The following is a 10,039-nucleotide window of genomic DNA, read 5'->3' on the forward strand; positions in this document are numbered from 1 at the left end:
TTTCCATGCCCCTTTCTTTCTCCATCCTTTGCACTTTGCCCTTGGGCGAATGCTACCCTTTTGATATGAGATGTATGATTGTTCTAACTTGGGAGTGCGTTAAGTTCCAGAACTAAAGGGCAAAAATGATGAAAGTCTTGTTTATATATGCTTACCACAATCATTTAAAATAGGTAAGTCACTTGTCCAAGGTGAAAAATCAAAACATAAATAGAAGTGCATAGTCAATTATGTAGTTTACAGAGCTTGAAACCAAATCAAACTCTTTGCTGCAGAATCAATTCTCACTCACAGAAACCATAGTGGACAGACAAGAAGTGCCACCCAGGGTATCTGTGGTAGTTACATAATCTGTTGTCAATTTGAGTACTAAGAGTGAAGGGGTGGAGTTTAGCCTGTCAATCAGGTTGCAGCTTGATGACCTCATTTGGAGCTGCTAAGGAGATAAATAGCTCGCTGGAGGCAGGACACAGGTTCACTCCCTGGGGGACATTGCAGCTGACAAGACACATGGAGCTATGCTAGTGCCCTGAGCTGCAGGAGCCACATAGAGACTCCTACCAGCACTGAGATGCTTACAACGACACTGGATCCACAAGACTTCTCACCCACTGGCCTGTGATCTTCCTGAATTCAGCGTCATTGCATGTGTTATATGAGTCTGAGAGCACTTTACAGATTGGTATCGGATATATGGGGTAATATCGGACCTTATGGACTTGATCTGGACTGGGCTGGGATGTTTCCTCAATATTCAACTGCTCTTGTATATAAAACTTTTTCTAATACACATATGAGTGTCTATAAATTTGTTTCTCTGGTCAACCTGGACTAACACAGTGTCCAAGTCATAAATCTTTTGGTTACCAGAGGTACACTTAACCACTGTGCTGCCAGGCTACACCCTTGAACCATTGAAGGGTAATTAAATTGAGACCGTGGCTGTCAGTTGTAAGTGTCAACTTGTCCATTCTGTAACCTCTGGTTATTCATCTCTAATCTAAATGTTGCTGTAAGGCTCCTAGAGAATAACATCATGCTGGGTGAAGCAAAGGATTAGCTAAAAAGAGGAAGACCTTCAGTGAGATGGATCAGCACAGTGGCGACCACAGTGGGCTGCAACATAGTAATTGTGAGGATGGCGTAGGACCGGGCAGTATTTTCTTCTGTTGTACGTAAGAACTCTGTTGCTATGAGTCAGAACTAATTAGACAGTGCCTAACAACAGTAAGTTTTGTAAAAATAGCCATAATAAGTACAGAAAATTTAAGTAAAGGAGATTATTGTGGATGATATGAGAGAACCTGATCTTATTGTTTGCACTGTGGTTTCCCCAAGCAGACATCCAGCCAGTTTCTTTGTTGTAGTTTGTAGCTGAGATTAGAAGTCTATGGATTTCAGATGTACCTGGTCTGCCCAACCATGGCAATCCTTGTAGTAAATCATATTACATAGGATGCATATAGATACATCCTATTGGTTCTGAACTCTTACTGTTTCACTGATACAGGGAGATTTTCAAAAATTGGTATAAAAACCAATCCATCGCACACAATTAATCCATAATCCAATCCATGAACTTCTCAACAAATATCAAGAAATAAAGATTATTGAGACCATCTCTAATAAGGCAATTCAACTAGAAATCAATTTAAAGAGTATATTTGGACATTTTAAAATGTACCTCTAAATAACTCAAGTTATGTAAAATATCATAATCTGAGGTTGTCAAACAGTATTGCTACAAAGTTTCAGACACCTTGATTAAACCGAATATCCACATGTGAGATGCTTGTTTGTCAACACACCTCTGCCTGTCTTTACATTTCCGAAGGCAGTGTTCATCTTTCTAAGCCTTCCCTAAGGAAACATGCATCTTTGATGGAGCCCACACCAACATGGCACTTTGGGCATCCTCAAAGGACTCAGACAGAGCTCTTTTTCAGTGTTCTTTGAGCTTGGGCACTAAAAAGAAGGCTGAAGGCACAAGATCAGGACTCTCGGGTGAATAGAGTAAGATTTCCCAACCAAATTCCCTTAGGACAGCCTATGAGAATGAGCAGGTATATTGTCATTATGGAAAAGCAATTCCTTGGTGCAACTTTTCTGTATTTTCCCCCACCTAATGCAATTTTCAATTTTATTAAAACTTTGTCACAAACCATTGGTATGGTTCAGGAAAAAATGTTATCTTAAATGGCTGAGCTGTAGATGGAATTTAAATGGTCATGACACATCAACACCGAATATTGACGTTCCCTAAAATGATAATATACTGATAAGGGGAGAATAGGAGGACCAGAAGGCTTCCGAGATGGTTGTGGAGCCCAGAAAGCAGAGCAAAGTCCTTATCAGAGAGCGACCTGGCCAGATCCAGTGAAGGTGAGGATGTACTTGCCAGCCAGTTCAAGAGAGATGCTGAAAGCCGTGCATAGGGAGACCTGGACGCTGCGTGATGCTCCTAAGCTGAGAGAGAAAAGACAATCGTGGAATGCATAACACAAAGCTGTGTGATAAATCTTAAAAATATTGTGCTGACTGAAGGAAAGATGCATTGCCAACAGTTATATAGTATGATATCTTTTCAGAAGATTGTGAAACACAGAAAGATGAAGGACGGATAGGATGGCTGGATTTCTTTCCTTTTCCCCAACAATTTTCTTGGCATATAATTCACATATCCAACAATTGAATAGTTCAGTCACATCGAGGAGAATTGTAGAATCATCACCACAGTTTTAGAACAATTTCTTTATTCTTGGACTCATCGTTATGAGCTCCTTGTTTCCCCCCAATCCTCCCTGCCACACCCCCCAAGAAACTATTGATCCAATGGTATCTCTACAGATGTACCTATCCTGGACTTCATGTACAGAAAAACATTTTTAATGAGCAAATATTAACAACAATAGCAATATCAAAGAGATTTAAAACCTCAAAAAGAAAAGAAACCAGAAAACATTAAAAACTAGAACAAATTTTAAATGGATCATAAGGGACAGCAAATTATAAGGTGCTAAATTTTACCTTAACTGCATCTGCAACAATCCACTTTCCAATGTATTATGCATGATTGCAAGGCTGTTCACAGCCCTGGCATATAGTCAGAGGGGATTCACCAGAGGCTTAATCCACATATATTTCCTCTTCTTTTTTTAAAAAACGGAAACAACCTTAATTAAAATAGGGCAAATGGGAGATGAAATGATAAGATATTACATTTAAACCTAATTATGCCTGCCATAATCAACTCTATCATTTTCTCTGTCTGATAACAGGGCTATTCATATCTCTCCACTATGATTGAGGGGGCTCATTTATAGAAATTATGATATTGAATTAAAATTATGAACTCAAGATATTTTAATTTAGAAAATTAAATTTAAATTTGTGGCTCAAGAAGTAAGGATGCATATTAGGAAACTGTCTAATTCCTAGCCCCTTCTTTATCTTCCTACCTTTATCTCTCTGTGTATCATCCTCTGAGCTTATTATAAGAAAATGTTTTGTCTTCCTTTGTTTTTTGTATCCTTGAAAGTCACCTAGAGTCTGATTGAAAGAAAGAGGATAAGCAAACAAATATGCTTTAAAATATCTGTGCAAATATTTGTGTTCCTAAACAAAATGCTTGTGTAATGCAATTTTTAGGTTCCTAAGAATTTTTAGAAAGTGTTGAAACCAACCAACATGTTGCAAATTATTTGCTTTGCTGAACTGCATCTAAGTGCATAATCACCCTTGCCTAATTCATACCCACACAGAGAGACACACACTCACTGAGACATCAATATGTTTATAACACATGCAATATTAAGTCCATTCCCAAACCATCTTCTGAGTGATAAACATTTTACTATTCCATGATACCTTACGTTTATTTGTGTATTGCTATGGGTGTCCGCCTGTGTCTTGAAAGCTTCTCCAAAGTACATATGAAGGGATTACCCTCATTCATCAAAATGTCTTTATGTGTATGACACATACATGCACTCATGATAGTTAACAAGACAATATCATTCCTGAAGAAGTTTATCATTCCATGGTGACCACAGGCATGTCAATTGACAAAGGATTCCATGATAGTTAAGTGCTTGAGGCTACGTGGAAGGTGTCTTATGGAAATTTACTTGAAATCTGAGGCCTAAATCAATGTGTTTGACAAGATCAATAAGTGTTTGGCCAGAGATGATATTGGGTAAAGGTTCTAGAAGGAGGAAAATGACCTGGCTCCAGACTTGCATGTGAGATAGAGCACCAGGCTTTCCAAGAGCCCCCTCCATTGCTGGGGCTGAGGTTCAGAGGGTGGTTCCAGGGGTGTTTGGTTCAGAGAAACACTCCTGCCTGTTTGTGGTGGTGGTGGTAAAGCTAGGACTGATGAATGAATGTCCTACACAGAACATGGAGGCATGTAGACATCACCCTCCTTAGACTTCTAGAGAGTTACTGACATTATAAACAGATTGTGTTTCAAAGACAGTCACAATGAAGGCTGTGATATACGACGGTGACCTGAATTAAAAGTGTCAGGGCAGAACTAGGAAAGGATGCGTGTATAAAGAATCAGCCATGTATACGGAATCAGCCAGCACTGGCAGTTCTTCATGCGGGGTACCTGGCTGCTAGCGTCTGCTGGGGACTTTTTAGATATATAATTTCTCAGGCCCCACCCCAGAAACTCTAGGGGTGGGCCCCCCACCCTCTGTATTTTAACTAGCCCAACAAGTAATTTCTATGCACTCTAACATTTGAGCGGCACTAAGCTACAGGAAGTGAGTAGATGTAGGGGTTGGAGGGGAGATGAGAATAATATCCAATTTATAGCTTGGCAATAAAGAGGGAAAGACAAATAATGTGCCAGTATTTTGTTGGTGGTTGCGCTCAGAGTTTTGGCTTGAGCATTTTGTAAGCACACACACACACACACACACACACATACACACACACATACTCACACACACACACACACACAAGAACTTGCTCTGACGTGTTGCCTCTGCTTCCCTCTTCCTTGCTGTGATGGAGCTTACTTTCTTGTTTTTCCTCCTAGCCACACAAGGGGCTAGGGTGGTCTTGCTCATTTCTGAAACTATTTTCCCTCAAACTTCTATTTGATACCTCGATCTATTTTTCTAAAATTTCTTTTCATAAAGGCCCATATTTGTCAGACCTAAGAGCAAAAAAAATTCTTCTTTTTCTTCTCTTTTTTTGCTGAGACAAGCAATGAACTCAGACCAGCATAGCTTCCCAAACAGGCGGAAGGGAAAAGTGGGAGAAAACTGAGGCAAGATGATAATTGGGATAAAGCGGAATCATAAGAAATTGTGGCTATTCAACCATTTTTACTTACAACACGGCAACTTCACATTGGTTAACTCATACTATTTTTAAGAAAACTTTTTCTCACTCTATAGACATGTATGAAAGACTTTCTTACATCCAAAACTCCATTTTTTTTTAAGGTACACCCCACCACGGTGCAAACTAAGAATTCAGAAATGCTATGTCTGAAAGTAATGCAAGGTCTTGATTAAATTACAAAATTAAAAAACCCTTCTGGAGGAAGTGAGGCTTTATCAATATGAAGGTAGGCATCTGGGCCCATGGGGAAGACCAGTGAGGTGCATCATGGGCAGAGCTTTGGAAGGAATACGCCCCTTGAGAGTAAATTGATTGCTAGAAAGTAAATTCATTGAGTGAGAATCCTTTTGTCAGTTGCTTTAGCTCTTGTTTTCACACTCACTCTGGGGTTATGATGATGTTAACTGTGTAAACCTGACTCCCCACAGCAAGCATCATGCAGCAGTGAAAGGGAACATTGAAAATCAAGGATGTTACTTTGAGGACTGAGGTGTGTCTGCTCCAAGCCATGATATTTTCAATCTCCTCGTGTGCATATAAAAGTTGGACACTGAATAAGGAAGACCGTTGAAGAATCAATGCATTTGAATTGTGGTGCTGGTGAAGAATATTGAAAGTACCACGGACTGCTAAAAGGACACGCCAGTCTGTCTTGGAAGAATCTAGCCAGAGTGCTCCTTAGAGGCAAGGAGAGCAAAACTGTGTCTTATCTATTTGGGACATGTTGTCAGCAGAGACCAGTCCCTGGAGAAGGGCATCACGCTTGGTAAAATCAAGGCGCAGTGAAAGAGGAAGGCCATCAAGGAGATGGATTGACAGTGGCTGTGACAATGGGCTCCGGCATAGGAACACTTATGAGGTGGCTGCAGGACCGGGCTGTGCTTTGTGATGCATAGGGTCACTACTGGTCAGAACCTACTCACGGGCACTTCGCAACAACAACAACAAAACAGGATGTAGTGGAAGGGAAGGGGAAGTATAGATTGAGAATGGAAAAGACCCTACTTTTAATCCCAGCTAGCTGGATAAACTTGGAAATTTCAACCAACCTGTTGCTATTCAGTTGATTCTTGACTTATGGTGATCCTGTGAATTACATGGTAAAACTGCCCCACACGATTTCCTTGGCTAATGCTTATGGAAGCAGATGGGCATGCCTTTCTTCCTCAGCAACGCTAAGATAGATGCACTCGCATAGGCATCTCTTATGTTGGCGGATGATCACAACTGTTTGTGCCTCCTGGGTACCTGGGAAGGTTCAGTGTGTTGTTGTTTTGTGCCATCAAGCTGGTTTCCAATTCACTGCATCTCCATGGGACAAAAGAGGACTTCCCTGGAGAGTCATCCCCTAGGCTGCAAACTTTGAGGTAGATGGCCAGGGATTTCTTTCACAGCACTGCTAGGTGAATCCAAACTGCCAGCCTGTAGGTTTGCAGATGAGCATACACCATATGTACCTCCTGGGATGGTGGGAAACCTAAAAGGCTTTGTGAAACAATATTCCAGTGTCTCTTTTTAAACAGGAGTCTATATATTTTTTAATCATTATATTAGGGGCACATACAACTCTTATCACAATCCATACATACACCCATTGTGTAAAGCACATTTATACATTCATTGCCCTCATCATTCTCAAAACACTTGCTCAAACAGGAGTATATTAACAACTCCCCTGCCTCCTTCCCAGGCCCACTGTCAGCCTCCAGTGCAATCACAGCCAGCAAATTAAAAATGGGAGTCATTTCTTATTGGTGGCAACTGCCTTCAGAGTCTCATACGGACATTGTGCAGCTGCATGCAGATCACTGCTTTCAAACTCAGAGAGGTGAAAACCAATTAAACTTTGCTTCCAAGAAATGTCAATAGTATTTCAATTATGAATGATGAAAGAGAGACATTAGCAAAACCTAAAATGATTGTCTCGGGCTCTGGCCTGATAAACAGTCCTGGCTGGAAAATAAAAAATCCAAAACATATGTATGATGATGATGCTTTGCTTTGCCTACAGTTTTCTCCATTTCCTTCTCCTCCCCTTCTTCCACATCTTCAATGATGACCATTACTTGAAGCCAGAGTTTGTTGTTAGGCGGTATGTGTGTGTGTGTGTGTGTGTGTGTGTGTGTGTTGTGGCTATTAAAGCTATGCTCCCTTCTCTTCTCTGATCCAACTGATGGTGCTGTGTTTATCTCAAAAAATGTAAATTTGCAGAAGATGGACATGTAACGTAATGTATTTCATGGGATAAAACAGTCTGTCTTTAGATAAATCTTCCCCACCACCCCCTGTCCCCTCAATGCCCCACTTACACCCTCTGGGGTTCTTTCCATTAGGGAAATTTTGGGGACCACTGCCTGAGTCTGCTTGGCCAAAGGTGGCCTTGCAGTTCTCTGGGAGCTTTGACCTCAGCCCCTGGGCCAGCCGTCTGGCTCCCAGCCTGCCCTCTACAGCTGTTCCACGAGCTCTCCGGGCCCCAGGGCTGCTGGAAGGTTATCTCGCAAAGCTCTGGAAACAACCTTCTCCACGTTGTGTCTCTTCCCACCTTACTTAACCCCTCACATCAGGGAAACCAACAGTCTCTAGGATGTTGAAGGCCCATCTGCGAGGGGCTAATTGATTTCCCTCCGTTGCTCCATATTTATTTTCCTTTTCCTCGCCTCCAGAAGCATGCTCTGCACCAAGGGCCATGGCAGCAGCTCCTGCTGGCAGAACCCGGCGTTTATTATTTCTTCTCTGGCAACGATTATTTATCCAGCTTGTCAAGCAGCCGAGGACATCACCGCGACCATCTGTTTCCCTCTGTCGGAATCCTTTAATGTCGTTAGAGTCCATTTTCAGGAGCAGCGGCGGGTGCGGCTAGCATTTCTCTCCATTTGCAGCTGCGATCTCTGGCAGCATTTCCTCACAGGGCTGGCATTTTCAGTCGTGCTTGTTCGTTGGATTAGCCTCCCTCTCTTGTGAATTAGCTGTTTCCCTCCACAGAGTGGAAGCTCTCTGTTGGCTGGCCCCTGTGCATTGGCTCCCTGTCTCTTCATCCGGGAGGACTTCCTCCTTTCTTCAACACCAACTTCTGTGGGTTTCACCATCCAAGGAGCGCTCAATGCCGGCCCCCGCCCCCCACTCTCCTACTGCGGCCTGAGTCAGAAGCCCCTCTTTCCTCGCCTAGAGGACCGAATGAGCCTGTGGTCCTTATCATGTGCTCCATGACCTCCTGCAACATGACTGCCAAGTCATTTTTCTGAAACAAGCCCCGGGCCAAGGGACTATTTTGTGTAAACCCTTCAGGAAGTTTCCTCTGGGCTCACACCCATCTTTGTGGGTCATGACAGAGAATGCTCTTTCCAACCTGCCCCTCGTTGTCCTTTCTGGCCATCTTCTGTGTCATAACCTCTCCCTTATGACCTTCACTGTCAAAGGCCTGACACTGGCTCAGAATTGGGGCAGAGGAGGATTTTGCCCACTAGAGCATGTTTAGCAATGTCTGGGCCTCCTTCAGGTTGTCTCAATGAGGGTTGCTGATGGCATCTAATGGGGAGCGGGCCAGGATGCTGCTAACATCCTCAAGCAAAAGCTTGTCCAGCCTCAATAGCCAACACAGTCAAAGTTGAGAAATCCAGTTCTAGCCAGCCAGCTTACTTGGACAATGCTGAATTCACTATAACTCTTATACCTCCATTCTTTCACCCAACCCTCCTTCCTCTTCAATATAACCACCACCACCACCACCAGCATGCTGGTTTGTTTACGTCTAAGTCTTCTCCACAACTCAACTCTCACTCACTCAACGCTGACTGAGTGACCCTATAAGTCAGGGCAGAGCTGACTCTATGCGTCTCCAAGGCTGTAAATCTTTATGGGAGCAGAAAGCCTCCTCTTCCTCCCTCCAAGCTGCTGGTGGTTTCAAACAGCTGAGCTTGCAGTTAGCAGCTCAGTACGTCACCATTATACCATCAGGGCTTCTAGGCTCAACTCATGGATCTCTTCTGATGTCCCCGTTGTTCAGTGCTGCCCTAACAGCACTTTGAAAGGACAGTAACTGTGTACACACCTTCTCATGCTTTTAAAAGCCTCTGTCGTACACAATAAGAAAAATGGGGGAGACCAAGAGAGAAGATAAGGTCCATCCATCACATCAGGAAAACTGAGGAGAAGGGCATTTGTTCACAGATGAATGAAAATATATCTCACTGGGGCCCCTTAGTGGGGATAGAATTGCCTTTTCCCAGAGAAGCCACCCAATTTCCTAGTTTATTGATTTTCCAATGAGTGGGAAAGGGAAGCATTAACAAAGAATATGTACGAAGCAAGAAACCTTGGTGGCACAATGGTCAAAGTACTCTGCTGCTAAACAAAAGGTAGGTCATTTGAACCCGACAGCTGCTCCATGGGGGATAGATGTGGCACTCGCCTTCAGTAAAGATCACAGTCGTGGAAAGGGTACAGGGCAGTTCTACTCTATCCTGGAGGGTCACTATGAGTCAGCGTGTAATAAGCAGTCTCCCAGTATCTCAGTAAGAGGTGGCTCTTAGAACAGGAGCCTGTAGAGCTTAACTCGGCTGCAGAGAAAACCTAAGCAATCCTTAAGCTACCTAGTGCACCTGTCTGAATTCTTAATTTTAGCTAAATGAGAGATATGCCCGCATCAAAGTAGGCTGAGATACTGGGCTTCAAAGCTGGCTTG

The sequence above is a fragment of the Echinops telfairi genome, unplaced genomic scaffold (assembly GCF_000313985.2).
Source record: "Echinops telfairi isolate 266 unplaced genomic scaffold, ASM31398v2 ScPeMD7_1;HRSCAF=3_0, whole genome shotgun sequence".
NCBI classification, from domain to species: Eukaryota; Metazoa; Chordata; class Mammalia; order Afrosoricida; family Tenrecidae; genus Echinops; species Echinops telfairi.